This window comes from Ovis aries, chromosome 4, assembly GCF_016772045.2.
Source record: "Ovis aries strain OAR_USU_Benz2616 breed Rambouillet chromosome 4, ARS-UI_Ramb_v3.0, whole genome shotgun sequence".
Classification (NCBI taxonomy): Eukaryota; Metazoa; Chordata; class Mammalia; order Artiodactyla; family Bovidae; genus Ovis; species Ovis aries.
Window position 1 is genome coordinate 13,857,415 of NC_056057.1, and position 16,111 is coordinate 13,873,525.

Genomic DNA, 16,111 nt, shown 5'->3' on the forward strand with positions numbered 1-16,111 from the left:
AATTGTCCACAGTTTGTTGTGATTTACCTTTTTTTCAATCCACTAATCTCAGGAGATAATCCATTTACAAGTTGGGCAGTGAGAGCAGGTTTATTTATTGTGTGGAACCCAGGATGCCTTGGGAAGAGAACTTCCAGACAAGTTTTAAAGTCAGGCACAGTCAGCTACAGATTCATTTTTCTCTTGTTTGCATGTTTGACCAATCATTGTGGGCAAGGAAAACTCTAGGTCTGGCTTTTAAGAGATCAGCTGCATTTTGCAAGCTTTTTCTGCTCCAGAAGGGACCATGTTAAAGAGGGAGGATCTGAAATATAGTCAGTAGGGTTCCACCATTCTGCTTCTTGCATCCTTTTTAGGAGTCACCAGGTCCTACCAGCAGTTGCACGAGCTCATAAACATCTATCTGGAAGCCCTGGTCATAGGTTCCAATGAGGACTTTAAATTCTTCAGAAACTTTTGGTTCTCTTCCAGTTTTAGGAAATGCTTTACCTATGGTCTTTTAGTTTGGTCTTTGATCAAGGAGTGAAAAATAACCTGAGGAGGATCTCCAGCAGCTTTGGTGGGGTGATTTATTTTAAAAGGTAACTTCCCAGAGTGGAAAGTCAGGTCAGGTAGAGACTTAGAGAGCGTGAGTACTCAGGCAAGCAAGTCAGAGGGGAGCAGCGGGAGTTATGGCAGTCTTACTGTCTTTTGATTTAGGTACCTCTTGCGTCTTTAATTTTTTATTAGCCTTTTGTAATGAATTTTTTAATGATGTTATTTTGGAATCTTGAAGCTTTTTGGAAGCTTTTGCATACTGATTGAAGTAGGTTTCCCATTCTGTTTGTTAACGTGGGAGCACTTGCTTTCAAATGTACTGCTTAAATGAACTGCTGCGGCTGCTGCTGCTGCTAAGTCGCTTCAGTCGTGTCCGACTCTGCGACCCCAGAGATGGCTCCCCCGTCCCTGGGCTTCTCCTGGCAAGAACACTGGAGTAGGTTGCCATTTCCTTCTCCAACACAGTCTTGTCTAATTGGAATATTTCTTCTCATGGCCACTGTGATTTTAGGTTGGTTTTGGTAAGATTTTGCAGGTTTTGAACGTGTATATGTTTCCCAGGACTAGATTCTTAGACATAATGAGCAGGTGTTGCCTAAAGATGGCCCACTCAGCTCTTTGGAACCTAAACATCCCATTTTTGTTTTAAGCTAGGCCTTAAATTTCTTGGAGCCAGATTAATACTTAAGAAGGATGTCCTGGTGGCCAGAGATTGTGTGGTGTTTTATAAGGTACCTTGATGGATGAAAATTTGCTGGAGTTTGGTGGGTGACTTAGTGTCAGCCTAACCATCCAGCCACCAACGTATCTAGTATGGGAGTCTTAGAGATGGGTAGGAAGCCCTGCCTGACAGCTTTTATGATCTCAATCCAGGCTCACTAGTTTTGCAGCTTTGGGTTTCTGAGATTCCGTTAGGCGCAGCCTTGAACTACAAGCAAACATGTGCACGCTAACACAGCAGCAGGACCAAAGACGTGTCTTGTGGACTGGCAATGCTTGGTGTGAAATTGGGGAGTGAACCAGCTGACCCCAACAGATGGGGACCGCAGACAGGCTTCCAGTCAAAGGAGGGACTGCAGGATGAGTCACCAGTGGCTCCCAACACGGAACTAGGGATTTTAGTCAAATAGGGAACTGTGGATTGAACCAAAGATAGGGACTTGTGTTCTGGATGGAACTGTCTCCCAGCCCAAGGGGAACCATGAAATCCTGGACTGGAAAGTCTGCTAGGTTGGGAGTTCTGCCCAAAGACAGCAGAGCTGAGACTTGAGAGGAACTTACCCCCAGAGATGATGAGAAAGACAAGAGAGCTCGAAGGATTTGTGGCTCCCATGCCTTGCTTCTCATCATCCCCAAAGCTGTGAAAAGTCTCCTCTGCTTCTCCCTGCTGCCACCGAGATTGTTGAAAGACAGAATTCAGCTGAGTAAATTTTAAAAGATCTTACGGGCTTTATTCAACCATCCACGAAGCTGGCTGCCCCCATTTACCTATCTAGGGCTTACCAGGTATTTCTAGATTGATTAGTTTAAGTTTCTTCCCTGTGAGAGTTTGAAGCTGTAATTAAGTTGTTCAGTTGCTAAGTCGAGTCAGATTCTTTTGCAACCCCATGGAGTGAAGCCTGCCAGGCTCCTCTGTCCATGAGATTTCCCAGGCAAGAACAGGGGAGTGGGTGGCCATTTCCTTCTCCTGGGGGAGCTTCCTGACCCAGGGATTGAACCCGCATCTCCTGCGTTAGCAACTGAGCCACCTGGGAAGCCCCAGCCCTTTGTGGTAGTGCTATTATTAAGCCAGTAATTAAGTTTAGGTATCGAGTTTTGGTTTGGTGATGACATGGGCTTAGAACAAGTGACTCCATGTGGGGCCTGTTGTCTCTGTCTCTCCTGAACACCGGGTGGCTCAGACAGTAAAGAATCCACCACGAGACCTGTTTGACCCCTGGGTTGGGAAGACCCCCTAGAGGAGGAAATGGCAGCCCATTCTAGTCTGAGAATTCCACGGACAGAAGAGCTTGGCAGGCTGCAGCCCTTGGGTTGCAAAGAGTCAGACACAAGTGAGTGACTATCACTTAACGTTGTCAGGACCACTGTTACCTTCCTGAACAATGGGAAGGTTGATCTGGGCAGCACACAGGAGTGTTTTGTAAACTCTCTGGGGAAAATTCGGAATGAAAGTTGCTTTACCTAGGACACATGTTCTGGCAGCATATGGTAAACAGTCATATTTAGTGTTTTCTTAGTCTTTACACATGTTCCAAGAAAAATGTATTCATGACACTTGTTAAAGAAATGGTAAGGCAAGCTTTATTCAGGGGGGACTATGCATCATGGTAATATCAGGACCATTGCAATGGGGTTTTGCAAAGGGGAGAAGGATCGTGCCCAACTTTAAATACAACAAGGAAAAGTAGGAATTTATAGCCATGTAACAGTCAATCCTAAAGGAAATCAACCCTGAATATTAATTGGAAGGACTGATGCTGAAGCTGGAGCTCCAATACTTTGGCTTCCTTATGCGAAAAGCTGACTCATTGGAAAAGACCCTGATGCTGGGAAAGATAGAGGGCAAGAGGAGAATGGGGCAGCAGAGGATGAGATGGTTGGATGGCATCACTGACTCAATAGATAGGAATTTGAGCAAAGCCCTGGGAGATAGTGAAGGAAAGGGGAGCCTGGAACACCGTAGTTCATGGGATCTCAAAGAGTTAGTGACTGAACGACAGGAACAAGCAGAATAGGGGTCAGTGTATGGAAGATTACTAAAAGGAAACACCAGGATAATGGTAGGGATTCAAGCTAATCCTTAATAGGATTCTTGATAAACGCAGGCCGAGGTGATCAGCTATCACTTGGGAGATGTGGGGCATAAGGAACCCAATCAGATATCAGTCAGGTATTGGTGATCAGCAACCCACTCCAGTACTCTTGCCTGGAAAATCCCATGGATGGAGGGGCCTGGTAGGCTGCAGTCCATGGGGTCACTAAGAGTTGGACACGACTGAGTGACTTCACTTTCATTTTTCACTTTCATGCATTGGAGAAGGAAATGGCAACCCACTCCAGTGTTCTTGCCCGGAGAATCCCAGGGACGGGGATCCTGATGGGCTGCCATCTATGGGGTTGCACAGAGTCGGACACGACTGAAGCGACTTAGCAGCAGCAGCAGCAGCATTGGTGATCAGAGCTGGAAGGTGGGACACTCTGGCCAAACTGACTTACCAGGACTGTTGCTAAAATTGGAGAACATGCCCATGGACAGGGCCTAGTTGAAAAACACTTGGAGGACCCCAACTAGGGTTTGGTCAAGGAGATCATCTTTGTGATACCCTTTTCAGAGGGCACTCCACCGCAGGCTTGGGTGGGGTGGTGAAGGACAGGTGCTGGAAGTTGCTGACAGCAAATTGAGAAAGGGGGAAAAGTAACCAGAATGCTGGATCACTGGAGTAGTGTTTAGGCTGAGGGAATGTATTGATCTGGTTAGGTTGCATCACCATTCAGTATGAAATAACTCACAAACCTCAGCAGAGTAGCATGAGGAAAGATTTTTCTTACTCTCATTACATGTCTAGTGGGGGTCAGTAAGGGGCTCTGTTGACCACATTCACTCAGAGACTGATACTGAGAGAGGTTTCATCTTGACGAATGTGCCCAGTCCCTAACGTGTCATTAGCAAAGTGGATTCATTGGCTCTGCTTGATGACAAATGGGCTGTTACGCATAGTCCTGGAGGAGGGGAACAGGAGTGTTTATAATTAATCCAGATGACTGGAAGGGAGGGGCCTGCCTGAGTTCTGCCTACTCATGCTGCTAATCACATTCCTAGGAAGCTCACTGAGACACAACCACACATGTAGTGGTTTCAACATCCTACTTTAGGAACACGCGAAAGAATGCCCATTTAGACTATAAAGTGCATTTGAATGGTTTTAGCATCGTCAGTAATAACAGGGTCCTGGAATTAGTGGGCTTTGAAATCCAGTTACTGATAATAAATAAAATATGTGTAGGGGTAGAGATGGTCTTCCTACAGTAGTTTTTCAGTTGTGGTCAGGAATATCCTTTAGTCCTGATGGAGTGCCAGCCGTGACCCAGACTTAGTGCTTTGTGGGCACATGAAGATGGACAGGGTATAGACCCAAGGGACTGAGGTCTAATTAGAGGAAAGTAGCAAAGAGTCGGACACGACTGAAGCGCCTTAGTAGCAGCAGCAGCAGCAAAGTTTAATATCCATAACAAAGAGTTTTATGTTATCACGTGTGTGTGTGTGTGTGTGTGTGTGTGTGTGTGTGTGTGTGGTGTGTTCAGTCACGTCCAACGCTGCGACCCTTTGGGCTGTAGCCCACCAGGTTCCTCTGCCCTTGGGATTCTCCGGGCAGAAATACTGGAATTGGTTGCTATTTCCTTCTGCAGGGATCTTCCCAACCTAGGGATCGAACCCAACTCTCTTGCATATTATCACATGTATTACATGGTTATTGTATGAGGTAAAGGTGATAAATACCTAATAGAAGTATAGCAAAGTATAATGGGAGCTCAAACAAGGAAAGCTGTTAATAATCAAGTGAATAATCACTTCTTTTCATCAGGCAAAAGCATTAGTAGTACTGTGTTACCTTCATTCTTCCTGTCTTGTTCTTGGGCTCAATTTGACCTCAAACTAATTGTAACAATGATCAATAGATAGTGTAAGAGCATTACCTCTGGGGTGCGGGTTCAGATCTCAGTGTTACCACTTACTAGCTCCCTGACCTGGGCAAGTTACTTTGTCTCCCTGTTCCTATTTTCATCACCTCTGCAGCAGAACTGATGATTATAGTACCCCCTTCCTAGTGTTGCAGTGAGATTTGAACGAATGCATCCTACTTAATTTTACAGGGTTTAAATGTTTCCCCTTGGATCGTTTTGGTGTCTTTAGTACAAACGCTGACTTCCTGAAGTGTGCCACTTGTTAAGTGTCTCGGCCCAACATGGATGCTTGATAATTCCTAGGATCCTGGAAGTCTTGCTCACCTTGAGCATTTCTTTCTGTGCCCAGTAGATCAGGGTGAGTACATTGTAAGGGCCAGACTGTCAGCATTTTCCTGGCCTGTGAGGCAGCCTTAGACTAGAGATCTCTGGAATATCAAGGTGGCCTCTGTTCTGATCTTGGTTCCGGTCTGCTGAGGACACATTTCCAAGCCCTCACTGTGATTACCTGCACCTCTCCAAAATCATGTTAAATTCAACTCAAATGTGATACAAATCCACTGTGGCAAAGTCCTGGAGGTACTCTGCTTCTTTGAGTTGAAAAAGTTAAAAAGTCTGTGTGTTTGGGAAGATCCCTGGAGAAGGGAATGACAACCCACTCCGATATTCTTGGCTGGAAAATTCCACGGACAGAGGAGCCTGGCAGGCTATAGTCCATGGAGTTGCAAAGAATCAGACACGACTGAGCTTGATGAGCTAGAGGCTGGGTATGATGGATGGGAGGCATGTGGCTCCTCTTGGCCAGCGCACATCCTGCCTCTCCTCTTCCCTTGCTGCTCCTTGAATACAAAGTGGATGAATTTGAGATGATGCTGCAGAAAGCTTGTGGGCTGTGAGCAGGTGAAGGGGTGGGCATGGAGACCCTGTCTTCGGTAAATAGGTCTGAGGACACTTATCTATTGTAGCCTAAACTTATAAGGAAAAAGAGTTCATATCAATATAATGGAGAGAAACTTAAAAAAATGTATGCATTTATTTGGCTGTGTTGGGTCTTAGTTTTAGCCCATGGGCTTAGTTGCCCTGGGGCATGTGGGATCTTAGTTCCCTGGCCAGAGATCCAACCTGCGTCCCCTGCATGGCAAGGCAGATTCTTAGCCTCTGGACCACCAGGTAAGGCCCCTGGAGAGAACCTTTGACTGATTCAAGCTCTCCAGAAAACTGGACTGGCTGCCAGTGAGTTCCTAGTGCCCAGGAGAATTTAAGCGTACCACCTCCAGGGCAGATTTTCTGTGAAGGGATTATTACATAATGAAACTCAGACCAGAGATTCCTCTAGTGAGCTCTCCATTTTCTTTTTTTTCCTCCAAATTTAAAAAGCTCTGATTTTGTACCTTTGATGGAGCCTGGCATCACTCTCCTCTCTGGCCAGGTTCTGCCATTCCCTTGGGGCATGTGTAAATAAGAGAGCAGGTGCCAGACTGGAAAAATAAATATGACAGTCTCTGTCTACTTCCTGTCCCACATAGCTGTTCAAATTGTAACATTCGTCCATCCCTTGCTTCATTCCACAGACATTCCTTAAGCTCCTGCCAGACACTGGGAATGCTGTAGCAGTGTCAGGCCAGGCCGAAAGAAATTTAACTGCGTGTGACAACCGTTAAAAACAGACAAGCGATGCTCGCATCCGACTGCATTCCAAGCTGCCCACACCATCATGCATCTGAGGGCTCAGTGTCTCATTTGTCCATTTGTTTGCTCTTTCAGTAATCTTCTTAATGTACCTTGAAGATGTTCAAAGTCTGAGCCATCCTGCCAACCGCAGAGGCTAGACGAATATGTCACTCCAAAGGCATATGCCAGAAAACCCCAACTACCTTATTCCCTTTGCAGCCTGAAGAATGGAAAACGACAAGATTTCTTGGGGACTAGTTCCCCCTCCCCTGCACCGCCCCCCCCCCCCTACCATCGAATGCTGATCTTATGCAAAGCATGTATTACAAATGCTAAGGTACCTATTTCAGGAAATTTATTCCTCACTTTTTCATTGCATACAGCAGAGGTGTGATTATAAGGGAAGCGTTAATTCTCGTTTGCATTACTTAGCACATTTGAATAGGGTGGATTGGTTTAACACGGAAATTTTTTTTTTTTTTTTTCAAGACCCTCATGTCTTTTAAAAATGAATAGTTTCTTCAGAAGTGAGGAAGGACCAAAGGGCAGAAACAGTTGACCTGGGTCATGAACACTTGAGCGTTTTGTACCAAACACACACCTTTCCAGATGATGTCCCATTATACCGTGGCCACTCCCTTTTTTTTCGAATTGGAGGAAAATTGCGTAACAATGCTGTGTTGGTTTCTGCCATACAGCAACACAAATCAATCACGACTATACATATATAGGCATAGTTATGAAGTGTGTGTGTATATATATCCCTTCCCCCTTGAGCCTCCCTCCCCAGTCCCACCCCCTAGGTCGTCACAGAGCCTCAAGCTGAGCTCCCTGTGTGACACAGCAGCTTCCCACTAAAGCCTTCGGTTTCACACATGGTAGTGTATGTATGCGTCAATGCTCCTCTCTCAGCTCGTCTCACCCTCTCCTTCCCCTGCTGTGCCCACAAGTCCGTGCTCCGTGTCTGCATCTCCATTCCTTCCCTGCAAATAGGTTCCTCAGAACTATTTTTCTAGATTCCATATGTATGCATTAATATACAATATCTTTCTCTTTCTGACTGACTTCACTCTGGATAACAGGCTCCAGGTTCATTCCCCTCATTACAACTGACTCAAAAATTTTTTTTATGGCTGAGAAGTATTGCATCGCATATATGTACCATAACTTTATGCTTTCATCGGTCAGTAGCTCTCTAGGTTGCTTCCTAGATGTCTGTTGCTATCTCGGGTGAACACTGGGGTACACGTGTCTTTTCTCAGTTATGGTTTTCTCAGGTATGCCCCAGTAGTGGGATTGCTGGGTTCTATGGTAGTCTTATTCCTGGCTTTTTAAGGGATCGCCACACTGTTCTCCGTAGTGGCTGTATCAGTTGCCTCTTGTCATTCCACTAGCGCTCGCTCTCCTTCCACGGGAAACACTTCCCCAGTTCCCAGGCAACCCACGTCTCCGCATCCTGCTCTCACGGCCCGCCTTCAGGAAGCCCCTCCTTCAGGAAGCCCACTTGAGCGTGGGTTCTGCAACTCTGCTTTGTGCCTTGAACATTTATCACACACTTGCCCCACTCCTCCCTTGCCACGGAGCTAGCGTTTTCAGACCCTACCGTGTTACAAGTGTTTTGAGACAGACTGTTTTTTTTTTTTTTCCAGGTAATTTATTCATCCAACAAATATTTATGGATAGGTTTGTCTTATAATTCATTGTATAAATCATGACCCTGTGTTATGCCCAAGTATCGAAATCTCCCAATGACCACCAGGGAGCCGATATCCGATGCAAAAGCAAGAGAGTTTTTATTACCAAGCTCGAGCTGGGGCTCCCACTGATACCAATGCAGCAGCTATAGGGAGGAGCCCTGAGCTCTGGGTTACATTGCTTATATAGGGTATTATCGCGCGAAAAATTCAAAAAACGGGAGTCTCCGGGTCTGATTGGTCACCTTCTGGTGAAGGGTTAGGTGTTGAGTTCTGATTGGTTCTCCTTTCCCGGGCTTGACTCGAATTTCCCCCGGGCTGGCCAAGGGTTCTGATTGGTTCGCAGGTGGTGGGGGTGAGGTCAGGGGATTTCCAAAGGCTCTTTTCCCGGAACCTTACAAAATGGAGTAGCTTTGATTCTTCACCTGCCCTTTTTCTCTGAAAATAAATAAAATTGAAAATAGGAAGAGTCAGAGGATGGCTAACGTACTTGAGTGCTTCATAAATTTATTCCAGACCCAGCTGTCACCGCAACAGCCAACGTCTCTCTCTCCAGGACTTTGGTTTGGACTAAGGAGGGACAGATCATAAACAAGCATTAAAAAAGAGTGTTCCTGCTTATAGAAATCAAATATATTTATTATAGAAAAAGGTAAATTCATAACTTGTTTTCTTCCTTCTCGTATTAGTGTGATGGCAGTTAAGGAAAGTTGACTAACTGGTGGTTGGTGTCGTCACTCAGTCGTGTCCGACTCTCTGTGATCCCATGGACTGTATGTAGCCTACCAGGCTCCTCCGTCCATGGCATTTTCCAGGCAAGAGCACTGGAGTGGGTTGCCATTTCCTTAAGCAAGTCTAAAATCTAAACTTCCTGGATAGGCGTCCTGCCTCTTCCAGTTGGCATACTAAACGAAGATTAAATGAGTTAACACGTGGAAAAGACTTACAGCACTGCCTGGCACATAGTAAGAGCTCAGTTAGGAGTATGTTACTTTCATTATTACTCGACAAGGGCACTATATTAATAAATCCACTGAGAATCTGGAAATAAGACCGTTTTCACTGTTCACCTCTTATCAATACATTAAGAGATGGACAAATTGTCTCAAAAGCTAAGGGTAGTTTTCCAGGGCAAAAGGCTCTGTTTTAACTTTTTGCGATAGATCAGTACAGCTAAAATATCAGTTATGTGTTTTGTTAGCCATGAAGGTTTAGAGAAACGAGAGCTACGTGGTGGGTATTAGTATTACCTGTCCAAACACTCCCAGCAGGGAGAGTGTCAGCCTCACAGCTTAGCCCAGTGTTCCCCTCTGGGATTCCCCCCCCCCCCCAGTTTTACTGAGAAATAATTGACATACATCACTGTTTAAGTTGGAAGTATACAGCATGATGTTTTGATTTACATCTATTGTAAAATTATTGCAGTAGGGTTAGTTAACATCCTTCATCTCATGGGTACAACAACAAGAAAAAAAAAAAAATCTCCTTGTGATGAGAGCTTTTAGGAGCTACTCACTTAGCAACTTTCCTGTATAGCAGTGTTAACCATACTGTGAGCAAACGCTGGGAGATAGTGGAGACCAGAGGAACCTTGAGGGCTGCAGTCCATGGGGTCACAGAGAGTCCGGCACAACTTAGAGACGGAATAACAAGTGTTGACCGAAATCATATTGTACATTACACCCCCAACACTCACTTCCCTCATAACTGGGAGTCTTTTGGCCACTTTCCTCTTAATCGTTTGTGTAAGCCCCACAGCACCCAGAGCAGCACTTTGTACTTTATAGGACTTCAGTGAGTCCCAATAAGTTGTATTAACATAAAGATACATTTAGCGTTTTGTGGAGCCAACTACTTGGGCTTCCTGGCTCTTAACAAACTAGAAATTTCGGTTGAGCCGTGTGCTCCTCCCTCCTCTACAAATGTATGGGATCCTGCTCAGATACCCAAGGGATTCTCCCATCCCCTTTGACCCGGTAAATCACCCCCGTTCCTGCCCTCTGCCCTTGACTGACTTCCTGCAGAGGGTTACTGTGCAGCAGGGACTGGAGCCTGGAGAAACGTGCTCTGATTGCCGAAGGAATTTGGGGTCAGATGACTGCGTGTGCACACGTGTGTGGGTGCACGCTCGTGTGCTGGGAACATGTGCAGGCAGCGCTGGTGGGCATCGCTCTGATCGGCACTCAGCTGTCATGTTGCAGCTGTGGGGACAGAGATGTGGTCAGGGCCAGCCAGAAACCAGCTGGGCACACAGATGAGAGTAAAGTCTGAATCTTAGTTTTGAAGGTTGAGATATTAGGTTGTTCGTATATAGCCAAAATTCCCTAGTAACTTAGTGGTGAGTTCACACAATCCAGTGCAAGTGTGAGTTACATATTAGTCTGCAAACATCAATGCCAACTTCCTGACATGCAGGGAGGAATCTAACTTCTTCTTATGGGCTCACTGTGCCTTGCTTAGTTAGTATTCTGCAGTCTCCGGAGAACTTGGGTCCTCAGGCCCTTGGTCTCAAGAGGTCTGAACTGGGTGTGATTGGAACGGTGCTAGCCTGTGGGTATTAAAATTTTGTCCTGAAGGCTAAGTCCAGAGGTAACATGGGCATTGAAAAATCAAGTAGACGGTATAATTATGTCATACATTCAAAAGGACCAGGAAGGGAGGTAGAATCTAGGTGTGGCAATGATATGGCCATTAAGGGTACTTTTGAGAGGGAGGGTCAGGAGCAGACCTAGGAGAATTCCAAAGCCAGTGGAGCCTTGACCCTTCTTACGGAGAATGAGGGTGGGAGGAGAAGAAGCTCACTTAGGGAATTTTTGAAGCTAAATTTGTTCATTCATCTGTGCTGTGCTTAGTCACTCTGTCGTGTCTGACTCTGGGGATTCTCCAGGCAAGAATACTGGAGTGGATTGCCACGCCCTCCTCCAGGGGATCTTCCTGGCCCAGGGATCAAACCCAGGTCTCCTGCCTTGCAGGTGGATTCTTTGCCATCTGAACCACCAGGGAAGCCCCATTCATCTCATAGGTATTTATTGAATTTCTACAGCATCTGCTCTGTACCATTCACCATTCTAAGTATTGGCAGCACGTGAGTGAACAGTACTGACACGATCTTTGTCTTCATTGGAGCTAGGAGAAAGAGAAAACAATGAAATCTATTTAAATGTGTTATGGAATATGTTAAGTGGTAATATACATAATAAAAAAATAAAGCAGTGGGAAAGACTTGGGAACGCATGTGGGGCTGGGGTGGGGGTGGGGGGGCAAGTGGTTTGCTCTTTTAAATAGAGTGATGAGTTAAGAGCTCATGAGATGAACTTTGAACTCCGTTTTCAAGAAGCAAATCTTTCAGAATTTTAGAGGAAAAAAGTGTATCAGGCAGAAGGAATAGTAGATGCAGAGTCCTCGAGGCAGGAGTGTAGGTGATGTGTTTGGAGAACAGCAGGGAAGTGTGCCTGAAGATGAGATCAGAAAAGTGATAGGGCTGGATTGTGTCCGGTCACGGAAGCCAGGCAGGACTTGGGCCTCTCTAACTATGAGATGGAAGTTGGTGAAGAGCGCTATGCAGAGAAGTGGCATGATTTGACTTGTGTTTTAATGAATTACTGTTGCAGCTGAGAACAGGCCCTGGGTAGACCCAGGGAGACTGTTAAGGAGGCTTTGGGAATAATATGATGGGGGATGATGGCAGGGGAGGTGGGGAAAAGCAGACAGGTTCTGGAAATGCTTGGAAGGTAGAGTCCAAATAATTTGCTAGTGAATCGGATGTAGGTTTTGACAGAAAGACAAAGCAGGGATGACTGCAAGAGTTTGGGTCTGATCTAACTGGAGGGCTGGAGTTGCCTCTACCTGGAGTGCAGCAGTTAAAGCTGGATGTACATGGAGGCAGAGCAGGGGGAGCAGTTGTCATAACTGGGGCTGCAGGGGAGCCACCTGGCGCGTCGTGGTGACCCTCCTAACAGAGGCACAGTACGTCAGCTGGTCAGGGCATCTGTCTCCTGGGACACGCCAGAGAAAACCTGAAAACTTCATACCGCATTTCCTGTCATTCGAGACTTCATTCTCCTTTCCTCGTAGCAGGTTTCTGGTGGTTTACCGCTGATCTTGGCAGTGGTTTTCCTTTACCTTTGGTCAGTCCTAGCTTTGATGTTTTAGCACCGTGTGTCATGAACAGAGGAGCCTGGTGGGCACTGAAGTAGCTTAAGTATGCACACACCGTGTGTCATAGTTTTGACTTGGGAGATGCCCTGTCATGTAAGATAAGGTCTAGTTTAACTTCAGAAAGTGGTCATGCTGCATTCCCTTCATTTTCAAATTCTTGGAGACTACATACCATTATCATCTCCCACACCCCTGAATGTTGTCACCCAAATCCAGGAAGTCACTTTTATGTCTCCACTCCGCTCCACCCAGAAACCGCTTTATTCTTATAAGGCGGTGATTGGGTGGCAGAGGTCTAACTGCAGTGATGTCCATTCAGGCAGTGGCCAGGAATGCGGGCAGCCTACTAGGCAGTAAAGGAGACGGATGTGTTCATGGAAGTTCCTCCTTACTTTGAATATTTTGTTACTTCTTAGCAAGAGCCTGAAAATGCCCATATAATTCTTCCTCCACTTTAATTTTTTTCTGCCAAGATTGATTTTCTTCAGAAGCTCGTATATATAAGCCTGTCTCCTATTTTCACTCAAAGAGACAGATGGTTGAAACTGACTCTAGCTTACATTTAAAAAAAAAAAGACATCTTGAATTTGAAAAATGCACATGGGTATCAGAAGGGGGTTAAGCCTTTAAGAACTGGTTGAGAAATCTGTTGTGAATCCTGCCTCATACCACTGAGTGATCCATTCATGTATAGCGTGCTGTGTGCGGGCGAAGCTGGGGGACTCTGCAGCCAAGCTTTTCAGATGGGTATTTGCTTTCTGAAAGGAATATAAAGGTTGTGCTGATGAGACAGATGGCAAACCTCCAGGCCCTGGGCTCAGTCAGCATTTGCTCTGACATGGCCTGCAGGAAACATACCATGGTCCCGCATTTCCGACAGTATCGATTTTCTGCACTCTTAAGGGCATACGAGGGTAACCGGAAAAGCCAGTTAATCTTTGTAAGTACATCCATCTTGATGCGTTTGTGCCCTGAAACATCCATGGGTTTACTCTGTTATCTTTCTCACTTTCTCTGGTGGAACTTAAATGTTGCTGAGCTTGCTTTGGCCATTCCGTGGTAATGCGTCCTCACCAGCACCCTGCAAATGACTGCAGGTTACGTGTTCACCCAGATATTAATCTCTTGGCCCTCAGGGTAGTCGGGGCCTGGGTCAGTCTCCTGTGGTGGCCAACAGCTTTCTCTGATCCCTCAGCACACTGTGCAAGTGTGACGTGGGTGTCATGCCGTGCGAAATGTTGGCTGAGAAAAGACAGAGGTAGAAACAAGTTTATGAATGAAAGTGTATTAATTCTACAATCGATGTAGCCCAGTATATTTGGATCTCATTTACCTGCAACCGACGATAGATAACGCTGTGCCTGTGCAACAATGAACGGGCGTGTGTCCAAAACCAAGTTCTGTGAAACCGTAGTTGTCCTTCCCATGTGCCGTGTGCCTCTTAGCAGTTTTCATCTGTTAATTACAGACATTGCTCCCTGTGACTACTAACGAACTTGATTTTGTTACGTACTGGTGGTTTGCAACCCATGTTTAAAAAGCCTGTGTGTGAAACACATAGCCAGTGGAAGTTTGCTGTATGACGCAGGGAGCTCAGACCTGGTGCTCTGTGACAACCTCAAGGGGTGGGATGGGGTGGCGGGTGGGAGGGAGGTTCAATAGGGAGGGGATATATTTATATATATATAGCCATATATAACTATGGCTGATTCATGCTGATGTATGGCAGAAACCAACACAACACTGTAAAGAATGATCCTCCAGTTAAAAATAAATAAATTAAAATGTTCAGTAAAAAAGGCTGTATGTATTACACCACCTGGTCTTGAACTTGGTTGAATCCTTTGGTGTTTCCTTGCTGCCTACAGAGTTTAGATCTCACTAAAGTATGGAATGGCACCCCACTCCAGTACTCTTGCCTGGAAAATCCCATGGATGGAGGAACCTGGTAGGCTACAGTCCATGGGGTCGCTAAGAGTCGGACACGACGGAGCGACTTCACTTTCACTTTTCCCTTCCATGCATTGGAGAAGGAAATGGCAACCCGCTCCAGTGTTATTGACTGGAGAATCCCAGACACAGGGGAGCCTGGTGGGCTGCCGTCTACAGGGTAGCACAGAGTCAGACACGACTGAAGCGGCTTAGCAGTAGCAGCAGTGGGCATAGGCAGTAATTAAGAGCGACTAGAAACTGGCTTTGAACCTTAGCCTTTCACAGGTCAAGTTGTTTGCTTTGATGTGAGGATAGAGTGTTACCTAGCAGAGTCCTTCTCAGTGTGAATTTCTCCATCATGATAACTTCAACCCAGATCAATGGTCCTTAAAATTACGTAGGCTTAGTTACAAATTTGTAAGTGTTTTGTAGTTAATTTGGGAGGATATTGAATGAAGTGGTTTTAAGATGTACAGACGTATTCTAATAACTTACATGTTTAGAAGATTAAAAATCAATTGACTTTGTGAGCATTCATATTGAGAAAAATCTATTTTTGACTTTATTGTTTAAGGATTAAAATTTTCCTTCCCTTATTTTTGTTAGTATGTCTTGATTTTACTTCCTTTAGTATGATGGTTTGAACTTGCTCTCATTTGTGAGTTGCAAGACTCTCTGGGTAGTTTGAATTTGCCTGCATTCTCTATCAGAATAGAGTAGCCTTGTTAGGCAGCCCTGTTGGGCAGGGCTGTCTTAATTTAATGATGCTGCACAGAACATCTGGCCCCTTCATAGGAATGGGTAGTCAAGGACTCCGAGTCAAAGCTAAACTTAGTCATGTCTGAAGATTTGCTTGCTATCAGTTATTTTAAAGATCAGCCCCACAGGTTACCTGAGAGTCGTTTATTTTTAGACACATTCATTTATCATCTTAGCAACTCAGGGTAAACAGCTTCGGGTACAATGGATGACTGTGTTTTAAAGCACTGATATTTTTACATCACTTCTAATGAGAAAGCCCAGCTATTGGCATGATGATTTATCCTCAAGGCCTTTTGGGCTTCTGGATTGCTGAAATTTTGGCTGAGATAAGCCATGGAGACTGTCAGTTATAAAGTGAATGGATTTTGCTAAATAATCCTTTTAGAGTCAAAAAACAGAGATTGAGATAAACAATGTAAACCAGGTGGGAAAGCGTGATATCAGTGGGTATACATGATTTAGAAAAAGATAGTTGAGAGGATGAGGCAATGCTTGGATTGTGTGTTTGATGCACATATGTCCTAATGGATGAAAAAAATCAATTCCTTCCCCCCACCCCCAACCCCGGCTGCCCATGAGGAATAAAAATTTATTGCAGAAAAAGGAAGCACTTTTCTGAGTTGTATCATTGAAAAGCTTAGTGCAGCGGTCCATAAACTTTGGTACCAGGGACC

At 45.3% G+C, this 16,111-nt stretch overlaps 1 protein-coding gene across 12 annotated transcripts in view; it reads left to right on the forward strand.

Annotated features, from left to right (window-relative positions):
- The window catches only part of DYNC1I1 (dynein cytoplasmic 1 intermediate chain 1), a 407,782-nt gene that overhangs the window by 52,661 nt on the left and 339,010 nt on the right, over positions 1 to 16,111 (forward strand). The gene's annotated exons all lie outside the window — the stretch shown is intronic.